Genomic DNA, 15,323 nt, shown 5'->3' on the forward strand with positions numbered 1-15,323 from the left:
TCTCTCTGTTTCTGTTCCTGTCCTTGTCGGATTCTTGTTTGTTGTGTTTCATGCCTGAGCCAGACTATCGTCATGTTTGCTGTAACCTTGTCCTGTCCTGTCGGAATCTGCCGGTCTATCTGAGCCTACCTATGTTTGGTTATTAAAGAAGCTCTGTTTAAGTTAGTTCGCTTTTGGGTCCTCATTCACTCACCGTAACAGAAGAATCCGACCAAGAATGGACCCAGCGACTTCGGATCCTCTCCACTCAGCCGTCGGGATCCAGGGAGCGATGCTAGGCAGACACGAGCAGGAAGTGTCTGCTGCTCGACATGCCGTTGAGACCCTGGCCACCCAAGTCTCCAACCTCACAGAACAGGTTCACCATCTCCGCCTCGATCCACCGGCCACTTCCAGGGCTTTTGAATCTCCGGAGCCCAGAATCAATAACCCGCCGTGTTACTCTGGGGAGCCCACTGAATGCCGCTCGTTCCTCACCCAGTGTGATATTGTGTTTTCTCTCCAGCCCAACACTTACTCCAGGAGCACTGCTCGTGTCGCCTACGTCATATCTCTCCTTATTGGACGGGCTCGTGAGTGGGGCACGGCAATCTGGGAGGCAAGGGCTGAGTGTACTAACCAGTATCAGGACTTTAAGGAGGAGATGATACGGGTTTTTGATCGATCTGTTTTTGGGGAGGAGGCTTCCAGGGCCCTGTCTTCCCTATGTCAAGGCAATCGATCCATAACAGACTACTCTATCGAGTTTCGCACTCTTGCTGTCTCCAGTGGCTGGAACGAGCCGGCCTTGCTCGCTCGTCTTCTGGAGGGTCTCCGCGCAGAGGTAAAGGATGAGATTCTCTCCCGGGAGGTTCCTTCCAGCGTGGATTCCTTGATTGAACTCGCTATTCGCATTGAGCGACGGGTTGATCTTCGTCACCGAGCTCGTGGAAAGGAGCTCGCGCTCTCCGTCGCCCCCCTCTCCGCATCACTACCATCTTCCTCTGCCGGCTCGGGTGCTGAGCCCATGCAGCTGGGAGGTATCCGCATCTCGACTAAGGAGAGGGAACGGAGAATCACCAACCGCCTCTGTCTCTATTGCGGTTCCGCTGGTCATTTTGTCACTTCATGTCCAGTAAAAGGCCAGAGCTCGTCAGTAAGCGGAGGGCTACTGGTGAGCGCTACTACTCCTGTCTCTCCTTCAAGATCCTGCACTACCTTGTCGGTCCATCTACGCTGGACCGGTTCGTCAGCTTCCTGCAGTGCCTTAATAGACTCTGGGGCGGAGGGCTGTTTTATGGACGAGACCTGGGCTCGGGAACATGACATTCCTCTCAGACAGTTAAAGGAGCCCACGGCCTTGTTCGCCCTGGATGGTAGTCCTCTCCCCAGGATTCAGCGTGAGACGCTACCTTTAACCCTCACTGTTTCTGGTAATCATAATGAAACCATTTCTTTTTTAATTTTTCGTTCACCTTTTACACCTGTTGTTTTGGGCCATCCCTGGCTAGTTTGTCATAATCCTTCCATTAATTGGTCTAGTAATTCTATCCTCTCCTGGAACGTCTCTTGTCATGTGAAATGTTTAATGTCTGCTATCCCTCCTGTTTCCTCTGTCTCTTCTTCACAGGAGGAGCCTGGTGATTTGACAGGGGTGCCGGAGGAATATCACGATCTGCGCACGGTGTTCAGTCGGTCCAGGGCCACCTCTCTTCCTCCACACTGGTCATATGATTGTAGTATTGATCTCCTTCCGGGAACCACCCCCCCCCGGGGTAGACTATACTCTCTGTCGGCTCCCGAACGTAAGGCTCTCGAAGATTATTTGTCTGTAGCTCTTGACGCCGGTACCATAGTCCCCTCCTCCTCTCCCGCCGGAGCGGGGGTTTTTTTTGTCAAGAAGAAGGACGGGTCTCTGCGCCCCTGCATAGATTATCGAGGGCTGAATGACATAACAGTGAAGAATCGTTATCCGCTTCCTCTTATGTCTTCAGCCTTCGAGATCCTGCAGGGAGCCAGGTTTTTCACTAAGTTGGACCTTCGTAACGCTTACCATCTCGTGCGCATCAGGGAGGGGGACGAGTGGAAGACGGCGTTTAACACTCCGTTAGGGCACTTTGAATACCGGGTTCTTCCTTTCGGCCTCGCTAACGCTCCAGCTGTCTTTCAGGCATTAGTCAATGATGTCCTGAGAGACATGCTGAACATCTTTGTTTTCGTTTACCTTGACGATATCCTGATTTTTTCACCGTCACTCCAGATTCATGTTCAGCACGTTCGACGTGTCCTCCAGCGCCTTTTAGAGAATTGTCTTTTTGTGAAGGCTGAGAAGTGCACTTTTCATGCCTCCTCCGTCACATTTCTCGGTTCTGTTATTTCCGCTGAAGACATTAAGATGGATCCCGCTAAGGTCCAAGCTGTCATTGATTGGCCCGTCCCTAAGTCACGCGTCGAGCTGCAGCGCTTTCTCGGCTTCGCGAACTTCTATCGTCGTTTCATCCGTAATTTCGGTCAGGTGGCAGCTCCTCTCACAGCCCTTACTTCTGTCAAGACGTGCTTTAAGTGGTCCGTTTCCGCCCAGGGAGCTTTTGATCTCCTCAAGAATCGTTTTACATCCGCTCCTATCCTTGTTACACCTGACGTCTCTAGACAGTTCGTTGTCGAGGTTGACGCGTCAGAGGTGGGCGTGGGAGCCATCCTTTCTCAGCGCTCCCTCTCTGACGACAAGGTCCACCCATGCGCGTATTTTTCTCATCGCCTGTCGCCGTCGGAACGTAACTATGATGTGGGTAACCGCGAACTGCTCGCCATCCGGTTAGCCCTAGGCGAATGGCGACAGTGGTTGGAGGGGGCGACCGTTCCTTTTGTCGTTTGGACTGACCATAGGAACCTTGAGTACATCCGTTCTGCCAAACGTCTTAATGCGCGTCAGGCGCGTTGGGCGCTGTTTTTCGCTCGTTTCGAGTTCGTGATTTCTTATCGTCCGGGCTCTAAGAACACCAAGCCTGATGCTTTGTCTCGTCTCTTCAGTTCTTCAGTAGCCTCCACTGACCCCGAGGGGATTCTCCCTGAGGGGCGTGTTGTCGGGTTGACTGTCTGGGGAATTGAGAGGCAGGTAAAACAAGCGCTCACTCACACTCCGTCGCCGCGCGCTTGTCCTAGGAACCTTCTTTTCGTTCCCGTTCCTACTCGTCTGGCCGTTCTTCAGTGGGCTCACTCTGCCAAGTTAGCCGGCCACCCTGGCGTTCGGGGTACGCTTGCTTCCATTCGCCAGCGTTTTTGGTGGCCCACCCGGGAGCATGACACGCGTCGTTTCGTGGCTGCTTGTTCGGTCTGCGCGCAGACTAAGTCCGGTAACTCTCCTCCTGCCGGCCGTCTCAGGCCGCTTCCTATTCCCTCTCGACCGTGGTCTCACATCGCCTTAGATTTTGTCACCGGACTGCCTTCGTCAGCGGGGAAGACTGTTATTCTTACGGTTGTCGATAGGTTCTCTAAGGCGGCTCATTTCATTCCCCTTGCTAAGCTTCCTTCTGCTAAAGAGACGGCACAAATCATCATCGAGAATGTTTTCAGAATTCATGGCCTTCCGTCAGACGTCGTTTCGGACAGAGGTCCGCAATTCACGTCTCAATTTTGGAGGGAGTTTTGCCGTTTGATTGGGGCTTCCGTCAGTCTCTCTTCCGGCTTTCACCCCCAGTCTAACGGTCAAGCAGAACGGGCCAATCAGACTATTGGTCGCATCTTACGCAGTCTTTCTTTTCGTAACCCTGCGTCTTGGTCAGAACAGCTCCCCTGGGCAGAATACGCCCACAACTCGCTTCCTTCGTCTGCGACCGGGCTATCTCCTTTTCAGAGTAGCCTCGGGTACCAGCCTCCGCTGTTCTCATCTCAGTTCGCCGAGTCCAGCGTCCCCTCCGCTCAGGCTTTTGTCCAACGTTGCGAGCGCACCTGGAAGAGGGTCAGGTCTGCACTTTGCCGTTATAGGACGCAGACTGTGAGGGCTGCTAATAAGCGTAGAACTAAGAGTCCTAGATATTGTCGCGGTCAGAGAGTTTGGCTCTCCACTCAGAACCTTCCCCTTAAGACGGCTTCTCGCAAGTTGACCCCGCGGTTCATTGGTCCGTTCCGTATTTCTCGGGTCATTAATCCTGTCGCAGTTCGACTTCTTCTTCCGCGATACCTTCGTCGCGTCCACCCGGTCTTCCATGTCTCCTGCATCAAGCCCGTCCTTCGCGCCCCCGCTCGTCTTCCCCCCCCCCCCCCCCATCCTTGTCGAGGGCGCACCCATCTACAGGGTCCGTAGAATTTTGGACATGCGTCCTCGGGGCCGTGGTCACCAGTACCTCGTAGATTGGGAGGGGTACGGTCCTGAGGAGAGGAGTTGGGTTCCCTCTCGGGACGTGCTGGACCGTGCGCTGATCGAGGATTTCCTCCGTTGCCGCCAGGTTTCCTCCTCGAGTGCGCCAGGAGGCGCTCGGTGAGTGGGGGGGTACTGTCACGTACTGTCATGTTGTGTCTTGTCTCTGTCCTTTCCCTTCACCCTGTCTCCCTCTGCTGGTCGTTGTTAGGTTACCTTTTCTCCCCCGCTTTCCCCCAGCTGTTCCTTGTCTCCTCTAACTACCCATTCACCCCGTTTCCCACCTGTTCCCTTTTTCCCTCTGATTAGGTCCCTATATCTCTCTCTGTTTCTGTTCCTGTCCTTGTCGGATTCTTGTTTGTTGTGTTTCATGCCTGAGCCAGACTATCGTCATGTTTGCTGTAACCTTGTCCTGTCCTGTCGGAATCTGCCGGTCTATCTGAGCCTACCTATGTTTGGTTATTAAAGAAGCTCTGTTTAAGTTAGTTCGCTTTTGGGTCCTCATTCACTCACCGTAACACTTTCTCTACTCCTTACTCTCTCTTTCTCCACTCCTTACTCTCTCTTTCTGTCTTTCTCCACTCCTTACTTTCTCTTTCTCCACTCCTTACTCTCTCTTTCTGTCTTTCTCCACTCCTTACTCTCTCTTTCTCCACTCCTTACTCTCTCTTTCTCCACTCCTTACTCTCTCTTTCTGTCTTTCTCTACTCCTTACTCTCTCTTTCTCCACTCCTTACTCTGTCTTTCTGTCTTTCTCCACTCATTACTCTCTCTTTCTCCACTCCTTACTCTCTCTTTCTGTCTTTCTCTACTCCTTACTCCCTCTTTCTCCACTCCTTACTCTCTCTTTCTCCACTCCTTACTCTCTCTTTCTGTCTTTCTCCACTCCTTACTCTCTCTTTCTCCACTCCTTACTCTCTCTTTCTGTCTTTCTCCACTCCTTACTCTCTCTTTCTCCACTTTGTGAACAGAGCTCCGGGATCAGCTTGCTTAGGGGGCTCTTCTCCATGTTTATTTCTCAATAGGTGATGGGTTAGTTATGGAATATCTTGAGCTCTTATTTGGTACGGGGTAATTATTTCCACCTTTATACGCATATTGAGCATTATCTGAGGCCGGTTAGCTCAGTTGGTTAGAGCGTCGTGCTAATAACGCGAAGGTCGCGGGTTCGATACCCGTACTGGCCAGAAGTTTGTGTTTTTACTTTGATGTGTATGTCTACAGTGTCTCATAACTCTATTGATTGGGGTTTACAACTTGCATTTTAAATTAGTAGTATGAATTGTCGATTGTTCTGTTGTTGTGGAGTGACATTTAATTGTAGGAGTTTTCATTCGTTTTTTATTATACAAGGAACGAAGGAGGACAGGGACTTCATGGACTAAGAGACAGAGAGACAGAATGGTGAAGAAACAGATAGACGGGTCCATCAATCATTCGATTCATTCATTATTTAAATACACACACACACACACACACTCCACCCCTTACTCTCTCTTTCTCCACTCCTTACTCTCTCTTTCTCCACTCCTTACTCTCTCTTTCTCCACTCCTTACTCTCTCTTTCTCCACTCCTTACTCTCTCTTTCTCCACTCCTTACTCTCTTTCTCCTCTCCTTACTCTCTCTTTCTCCACTCCTTACTCTCTCTTTCTCCACTCCTTACTCTCTCTTTCTCCACTCCTTACTCTCTCTTTCTCCTCTCCTTACTCTCTCTTTCTCCACTCCTTACTCTCTCTTTCTCCACTCCTTACTCTCTCTTTCTGTCTTTCTCCACTCCTTACTCTCTCTTTCTGTCTTTCTCCACTCCTTACTCTCTCTTTCTCCACTCCTTACTCTCTCTTTCTCCACTCCTTACTCTCTCTTTCTGTCTTTCTCTACTCCTTACTCTCTCTTTCTCCACTCCTTACTCTCTCTTTCTGTCTTTCTCCACTCCTTACTTTCTCTTTCTCCACTCCTTACTCTCTCTTTCTGTCTTTCTCCACTCCTTACTCTCTCTTTCTCCACTCCTTACTCTCTCTTTCTCCACTCCTTACTCTCTCTTTCTGTCTTTCTCTACTCCTTACTCTCTCTTTCTCCACTCCTTACTCTGTCTTTCTGTCTTTCTCCACTCATTACTCTCTCTTTCTCCACTCCTTACTCTCTCTTTCTGTCTTTCTCTACTCCTTACTCCCTCTTTCTCCACTCCTTACTCTCTCTTTCTCCACTCCTTACTCTCTCTTTCTCCACTCCTTACTCTCTCTTTCTCCACTCCTTACTCTCTCTTTCTCCACTCCTTACTCTCTCTTTCTCCACTCCTTACTCTCTCTTTCTCCACTCCTTACTCTCTCTTTCTCCACTCCTTACTCTCTCTTTCTCCACTCCTTACTCTCTCTTTCTCCTCTCCTTACTCTCTCTTTCTCCACTCCTTACTCTCTCTTTCTCCACTCCTTACTCTCTCTTTCTGTCTTTCTCCACTCCTTACTCTCTCTTTCTGTCTTTCTCCACTCCTTACTCTCTCTTTCTCCACTCCTTACTCTCTCTTTCTCCACTCCTTACTCTCTCTTTCTCCACTCCTTACTCTCTCTTTCTCCACTCCTTACTCTCTCTTTCTCCACTCCTTACTCTCTCTTTCTCCACTCCTTACTCTCTCTTTCTCCACTCCTTACTCTCTCTTTCTCCACTCCTTACTCTCTCTTTCTCCACTCCTTACTCTCTCTTTCTCCACTCCTTACTCTCTCTTTCTCCACTCCTTACTCTCTCTTTCTCCTCTCCTTACTCTCTCTTTCTCCACTCCTTACTCTCTCTTTCTCCACTCCTTACTCTCTCTTTCTGTCTTTCTCCACTCCTTACTCTCTCTTTCTGTCTTTCTCCACTCCTTACTCTCTCTTTCTCCACTCCTTACTCTCTCTTTCTCCACTCCTTACTCTCTCTTTCTGTCTTTCTCTACTCCTTACTCTCTCTTTCTCCACTCCTTACTCTCTCTTTCTGTCTTTCTCCACTCCTTACTTTCTCTTTCTCCACTCCTTACTCTCTCTTTCTGTCTTTCTCCACTCCTTACTCTCTCTTTCTCCACTCCTTACTCTCTCTTTCTCCACTCCTTACTCTCTCTTTCTGTCTTTCTCTACTCCTTACTCTCTCTTTCTCCACTCCTTACTCTGTCTTTCTGTCTTTCTCCACTCATTACTCTCTCTTTCTCCACTCCTTACTCTCTCTTTCTGTCTTTCTCTACTCCTTACTCCCTCTTTCTCCACTCCTTACTCTCTCTTTCTCCACTCCTTACTCTCTCTTTCTGTCTTTCTCCACTCCTTACTCTCTCTTTCTGTCTTTCTCCACTCCTTACTCTCTCTTTCTGTCTTTCTCCACTCCTTACTATCTTTCTCTGTCTTTCACTGTTTCTTTCTCTCTCTTTCTTTCTGTCTCTCTCTCAATTCAATTTCAATTCAAGGGGCTTTATTGGCATGGGAAACATATGTTAACATTGCCAAAGCAAGTGAGGTAGATAATATACACAAGGGAATTAAACAATTCAACTTTACAGTAAATATTACAGTCAAAGAAGTTCCAGGGAAAAGGAAGGATAGTATCATTGATCTTTAATAAGCTTTACTTATCGATCTCATGGCTTTCGTGAGTTTTTTAAAATTTAAATCAACACCCTTGTGTAGACCTAGCCCCGCCCACATCCGTTCCACGCATGGAAAGGGGTTGGAGGCGAAGGAAATACTAATACGTGCTACCAAATACAACATACATTTCGTAAATATTGAAATAAAGTGTGTAAATAAGACGTATTAAACACATCTGTAAAACCACAATGAGGACATATAGACCTACCGAGCAAGTCTTCATTAATCATTGGGTACATCGTACGAAAAACGTCAGTGATCTTAAATAGGAGCATAATTCACGTTCAAATTCACGACATAACATACACAGGCATTTCATCATTACGACCTTTAGGAAATCATGTCTGGAGGGTGAAAATCCCCAAACATTCCCTTTAACTCGGAGTATTATTTATATCACCTCCCCTGTCTGATATCTTAACTTTCTCTATTCCACAACATCTAAAGGTAGAAATATCATGCTTCAGGTCATTGAAATGTACTGCGACTGGATCATCCCTGTCGTTTCTCCTGGTTTAACTTTAATGTTGTCTGATTCTCTGTTTGAGAGGGCGAGAGGTTTTACCGACATAGCAGAGCCCACATGGACATTTAATAATGTAGATAACATGGGTGGTGGAACACGTAATGATGTAATTTATTTGGGATCGTTTTCCTGTGTGTGGGGTGGCAGAGATATTCACACTTCATCATGTTGTTGCACTGTGCGCCTCCTCTGCATTTATAGCTACCATGTGGAAGAGGGCGTAAAAGAGCCTGGCTGGTTTTCTTTTGTGATTGGCAGTTGGCATGGACCAATTTATCGCGTATATTGCGACTTCTTCTATACACAATAAGTGGTGGATTTGTAAATTCAGCCGGAAAAAATGGGTCCGATGATAAAATGTGCCAGTGTTTCTTGAACGCATCTCCCACTTTTCGCGAGTTCAAAGTTTATGTCGTTGTGAACATTACGGAGTGTTCTTTAGCTTTAGCGGGTCTTTGTTTGTAGCAGTTCATCTCGTGTTTTTCCCAATGTCAAATTAAGAGCTTCATCCACACACATCATTGTGTTGCTGTCCTGGAGCCCTGTGGGGTGTGTTTGTGAACACAGATCCTGGACCAGCTTGCTTAGGGGACTTTTCTCCATGTTTATTTCTCAATAGGTGATGGATTTGTTATAGAATGTCTTGAGCTCTTATTTGGTACGGTGTAGTTATTTCTACTTTTATCCGTATATAAGCATTATTTGAGGCCGGTTAGCTCAGTTGGTAAGAGCGTCGTGCTAATAACGCGAAGGTCGCGGGTTCGATACCCGTACTGGCCAGCAGGATTTTTTAAAATTTTACTATGAATGTCTACAGTGTCTCATAACTCTATTGATTGGGTTCTACCATATGCGTTTTAAATTAGTAGTATGAATTGTCGATTGTTATTGTGGAGTGATATTTTATTGTAGGAGTTCTTTTTTGTCATAGTAGGAGTTTTCATTCGTCTTTTATCATCCAAGGAAGGAAGGAGGACAGGGACTTCATGGACTAAGAGACAGAGAGACAGAATGGTGAAGAAACAGACATATGGGTCCATCAATCATTTGATTCATTCAATATTCACACACACACACACACACACACACACACACACACACACCTAAATTTCCCCATGCTCACTTGGTCACACATTAACTAGAGAAGTACAGAGAGGTAAAGAGCCTGCAGACAGCTGCACCCTCTTTCTCCACTCCTTACTCTCTCTTTCTGTCATTCTCCACTCCTTACTCTCTCTTTCTCCACTCCTTACTCTCTCTTTCTGTCATTCTCCACTCCTTACTCTCTCTTTCTCCACTCCTTACTCTCTCTTTCTCCACTCCTTACTCTCTCTTTCTCTCTTTCTCCACTCCTTACTCTCTCTTTCTGTCTTTCTCCACTCCTTACTCTCTCTTTCTCCACTCCTTACTCTCTCTTTCTCCACTCCTTACTCTCTCTTTCTCCACTCCCTACTCTCTCTTTCTCCACTCCTTACTCTCTCTTTCTCCTCTCCTTACTCTCTCTTTCTCCACTCCTTACTCTCTTTCTCCACTCCTTACTCTCTCTTTCTCCACTCCTTACTCTCTCTTTCTCCACTCCTTACTCTCTCTTTCTCCTCTCCTTACTCTCTCTTTCCCCACTCCTTACTCTCTCTTTCTCCACTCCTTACTCTCTCTTTCTCCACTCCTTACTCTCTCTTTCTGTCTTTCTCCACTCCTTTCTCTCTATTTCTGTCTTTCTCCACTCCTTACTCTCTCTTTCTGTCTTTCTCCACTCCTTACTCTCTCTTTCTGTCTTTCTCCACTCCTTACTCTCTCTTTCTCCACTCCTTACTCTCTCTTTCTGTCATTCTCCACTCCTTACTCTCTCTTTCTCCACCCCTTACTCTCTCTTTCTGTCTTTCTCCACTCCTTACTCTCTCTTTCTCCACTCCTTACTCTCTCTTTCTCCACTCCTTACTCTCTCTTTCTCCTCTCCTTACTCTCTCTTTCCCCACTCCTTACTCTCTCTTTCTCCACTCCTTACTCTCTCTTTCTCCACTCCTTACTCTCTCTTTCTGTCTTTCTCCACTCCTTTCTCTCTCTTTCTGTCTTTCTCCACTCCTTACTCTCTCTTTCTGTCTTTCTCCACTCATTACTCTCTCTTTCTCCACTCCTTACTCTCTCTTTCTCCACTCCTTACTCTCTCTTTCTGTCTTTCTCCACTCCTTACTCTCTCTTTCTCCACTCCTTACTCTCTCTTTCTGTCTTTCTCCACTCCTTACTCTCTCTTTCTCCACTTTGTGAACAGAGCTCCGGGATCAGCTTGCTTAGGGGGCTCTTCTCCATGTTTATTTCTCAATAGGTGATGGGTTAGTTATGGAATATCTTGAGCTCTTATTTGGTACGGGGTAATTATTTCCACCTTTATACGTATATTGAGCATTATCTGAGGCCGGTTAGCTCAGTTGGTTAGAGCGTCGTGCTAATAACGCGAAGGTCGCGGGTTCGATACCCGTACTGGCCAGAAGTTTGTGTTTTTACTTTGATGTGTATGTCTACAGTGTCTCATAACTCTATTAATTGGGGTTTACAACTTGCATTTTAAATTAGTAGTATAAATTGTCGATTGTTCTGTTGTTGTGGAGTGACATTTAATTGTAGGAGTTTTCATTCGTTTTTTATTATACAAGGAAGGAAGGAGGACAGGGACTTCATGGACTAAGAGACAGAGAGACAGAATGGTGAAGAAACAGATAGACGGGTCCATCAATCATTCGATTCATTCATTATTTACACACACACACACACACACACACACACACACACACACACACACACACCTACCTTTCCCCATGCTCACTTGGTCACACATTAAATAGAAAAGGACATTAAGTACAGAGAGGTTAAGAACCTGCAGACAGCTGCACCCTCTTTCTCCACTCCTTACTCTCTCTTTCTCCACTCCTTACTCTCTCTTTCTCCACTCCTTACTCTCTCTTTCTCCACTCCTTACTATCTCTTTCTGTCTTTCTCTACTCCTTACTCTCTCTTTCTCCACTCCTTACTCTGTCTTTCTGTCTTTCTCCACTCATTACTCTCTCTTTCTCCACTCCTTACTCTCTCTTTCTGTCTTTCTCTACTCCTTACTCCCTCTTTCTCCACTCCTTACTCTCTCTTTCTCCACTCCTTACTCTCTCTTTCTGTCTTTCTCCACTCCTTACTCTCTCTTTCTGTCTTTCTCCACTCCTTACTCTCTCTTTCTGTCTTTCTCCACTCCTTACTATCTTTCTCTGTCTTTCACTGTTTATTTCTCTCTCTTTCTTTCTGTCTCTCTCTCAATGGGAAACATATGTTAACATTGCCAAAGCAAGTGAGGTAGATAATATACAAAAGGGAATTAAACAATTCAACTTTACAGTAAATATTACACTCAAAGAAGTTCCAGGGAAAAGGAAGGATAGTATCATTGATCTTTAATAAGCTTTACATATCGATCTCATGGCTTTCGTGAGTTTATTTTTTTTTTAATTAGCACCCTTGTGTAGACCTAGCCCCGCCCACATCCGTTCCACGCATGGAAAGGGGTTGGAGGCGAAGGAAATACTAATACGTGCTACCAAATACAACATACATTTCATAAATATTGAAATAAAGTGTGTAAATAAGACGTATTAAACACATCTGTAAAACCACAATGAGGACATATAGACCTACCGAGCAAGTCTTCATTAATCATTGGGTACATCGTACGAAAAACGTCAGTGATCTTAAATAGGAGCATAATTCACGTTCAAATTCACCACATAACATACACAGGCATTTCATCATTACGACCTTTAGGAAATAATGTCTGGAGGGTGAAAATCCCCAAACATTCCCTTTAACTCGGAGTATTATTAATATCACCTCCCCTGTCTGATATCTTAACTTTCTCTATGCCACAAAATCTAAAGGTAGAAATATCATGCTTCAGGTCATTAAAATGTACTGCGACTGGATCATCCCTGTCGTTTCTCCTGGTTTAACTTTAATGTTGTCTGATTCTCTGTTTGAGAGGGCGAGAGGTTTTACCGACATAGCAGAGCCCACATGGACATTTAATAATGTAGATAACATGGGTGGTGGAACACGTAATGATGTCATTTATTTGGGATCGTTTTCCTGTGTGTGGGGTGGCAGAGATATTCACACTTCATCATGTTGTTGCACTGTGCGCCTCCTCTGCATTTATAGCTACCATGTGGAAGAGGGCGTAAAAGAGCCTGGCTGGTTTTCTTTTGTGATTGGCAGTTGGCATGGACCAATTTATCGCGTATATTGCGACTTCTTCTATACACAATAAGTGGTGGATTTGTAAATTCAGCCGGAAAAAATGGGTCCGATGATAAAATGTGCCAGTGTTTCTTGAACGCATCTCCCACTTTTCGCGAGTTCAAAGTTTATGTCGTTGTGAACATTACGGAGTGTTCTTTAGCTTTAGCGGGTCTTTGTTTGTAGCAGTTCATCTCGTGTTTTTCCCAATGTCAAATTAAGAGCTTCATCCACACACAGAATTGTGTTGCTGTCCTGGAGCCCTGTGGGGTGTGTTTGTGAACAGAGATCCTGGACCAGCTTGCTTAGGGGGCTGTATACCTGTTCCGTAGCTTGATCATTATCTCAGGCCGGTTAGCTCAGTTGGTTAGAGCGTCGTGCTAATAACGCGAAGGTCGCGGGTTCGATACCCGTACTGGCCAGCAGGATTTATTAGTTATTTACTATGAATGTCAACAGTGTCTCATAACTCTATTGATTGGGTTATACCATATGCGTTTTAAATTAGTAGTATGAATTGTCGATTGTTATTGTGGAGTGATATTTTATTGTAGGAGTTATTTTTTGTCATAGTAGGAGTTTTCATTCGTCTTTTATCATCCAAGGAAGGAAGGAGGACAGGGACTTCATGGACTAAGAGACAGAGAGACAGAATGGTGAAGAAACAGATAGACGGGTCCATCAATCATTTGATTCATTCAATATTCACACACACACACACGCACACACATAGTCTTGTACAGCTAACCTTGTGGGAACACACAATTCAATCCCATTCAAAATCCTATTTTCCATAACCACTAACCCTAACCTGTTCTCTTTTAACCTTACTTTAACCTTAACCCTAAACCAAAAACCTAACCTTAACCCTAAATCAAAAACCTAACCTTAACCCTAACCAAAAACCTCACCTTAAACCTAAACCAAAAACCTCACCTTAAACCTAAACCAAAAACCTCACCTTAACCCTACACCAAAAACCTAACCTTAACCCTAAACCAAAAACCTAACCTTAACCCTAAACCAAAAACCTAACCTTAACCCTAAACCAAAAACCTAACCTTAACCCTAAACCTAACCTTAACCCTAAACCCTAAACCAAAAACCTAACCTTAACCCTAAACCAAAAACCTAACCTTAACCCTAAATCAAAAACCTAACCTTAAATCTAACCCAAAAACCTAACCTTAACCGTAAACCAAAAACCTAACCTTAACCCTAAGCCAAAAACCTAACCTTAACCCTAAACCCTACACCAAAAACCTAACCTTAACCCTAAACCCTAAACCAAAAACCTAACCTTAACCCTACACCAAAAACCTAACCTTAACCCTAAACCAAAAACCTAACCTTAACCCTAAACCAAAAACCTAACCTTAACCCTACACAAAAAACCTAACCTTAACCCTAAACCAAAAACCTAACCTTAACCCTAAACCAAAAACCTAACCTTAACCCTAAACCAAAAACCTAACCTTAACCCTAAACCAAAAACCTAACCTTAACCCTAAACCTAACCTTAACCCTACACCAAAAACCTAACCTTAACCCTAAACCAAAAACCTAACCAAAAACCTAACCTTAACCCTAAACCAAAAACCTAACCTTAACCCTAAACCCTAAACCAAAAACCTAACCTTAACCCTAACCAAAAACCTCACCTTAACCCTACACCAAAAACCTAACCTTAACCCTAAACCAAAAACCTAACCTTAACCCTAAACCAAAAACCTAACCTTAACCCTAAACCAAAAACCTAACCTTAACCCTAAACCAAGAACCTAACCTTAACCCTATACCTAACCTTAACCCTACACCAAAAACCTAACCTTAACCCTAAACCAAAAACCTAACCTTAACCCTAAACCAAAAACCTAACCTTAACCCTAAACCCTAAACCAAAAACCTAACCTTAACCCTAAACCCTAAACCAAAAACCTAACCTTAACCCTAAACCCTAAACCAAAAACCTAACCTTAACCCTAAACCAAAAACCTCACCTTAACCCTAAACCAAAAACCTAACCTTAACCCTAAACCAAAAACCTAACCTTAACCCTAAACCTAACCTTAACCTTAACCCTAAACCAAAAACCTAACCTTAACCCTAAACCTAACCCTAGCTCCTAAACCTAATTCTAACTTTAACCCTAAACCCCATATAAATAGCATTTGCTCTCGTGGGGACTAACACTCTGTAAACATGAATGACAAGCTAAAGTTATCTAGATAGTCACAGAAATGTACGTTCAGCCTGTTCATTATTTCCGTCCGAGTTGACTTATCTTACGAAGTCAGCTTGGTTTAACATAGTTCCTTTCGTTTTTGACCTCGACATTGTTGCTGGATCGATACTTTCATAGTTAGCATGCTGTCTCTGCTAGCTAGGTTATGTCATCTGGAGTTGAAATAGGGCCCCAACAGCCCTCACTAATGTACAGGGTTCCAACAGCCCTCACTAATGTACAGGGCCCCAACAGCCCTCACTAATGTACAGGGCCCCAACAGCCCTCACTAATGTACAGAGCCCCAACAGCCCTCACTAATGTACAGAGCCCCAACAGCCCTCACTAATGTACAGGG

The 15,323-nt window shown here is 45.2% G+C and overlaps 4 non-coding genes across 4 annotated transcripts; all 4 read left to right on the forward strand.

The window, feature by feature from the left end:
• The first annotated feature begins 5,449 nt into the window (after positions 1 to 5,449).
• On the forward strand, positions 5,450 to 5,523 carry trnai-aau. The gene has a single exon. It is a non-coding gene; the product is annotated as a tRNA-Ile (tRNA).
• Positions 5,524 to 9,175: 3,652 nt separating this feature from the next.
• Positions 9,176 to 9,249, forward strand: trnai-aau. The gene has a single exon. It is a non-coding gene; the product is annotated as a tRNA-Ile (tRNA).
• A 1,631-nt stretch (positions 9,250 to 10,880) lies between these two features.
• Positions 10,881 to 10,954, forward strand: trnai-aau. The gene has a single exon. It is a non-coding gene; the product is annotated as a tRNA-Ile (tRNA).
• Positions 10,955 to 13,089: 2,135 nt separating this feature from the next.
• On the forward strand, positions 13,090 to 13,163 carry trnai-aau. The gene has a single exon. It is a non-coding gene; the product is annotated as a tRNA-Ile (tRNA).
• The last annotated feature ends 2,160 nt before the right edge of the window (positions 13,164 to 15,323 follow it).

This window comes from Oncorhynchus mykiss, unplaced genomic scaffold (genome assembly GCF_013265735.2).
Source record: "Oncorhynchus mykiss isolate Arlee unplaced genomic scaffold, USDA_OmykA_1.1 un_scaffold_85, whole genome shotgun sequence".
In the NCBI taxonomy this organism is placed as follows: domain Eukaryota; kingdom Metazoa; phylum Chordata; class Actinopteri; order Salmoniformes; family Salmonidae; genus Oncorhynchus; species Oncorhynchus mykiss.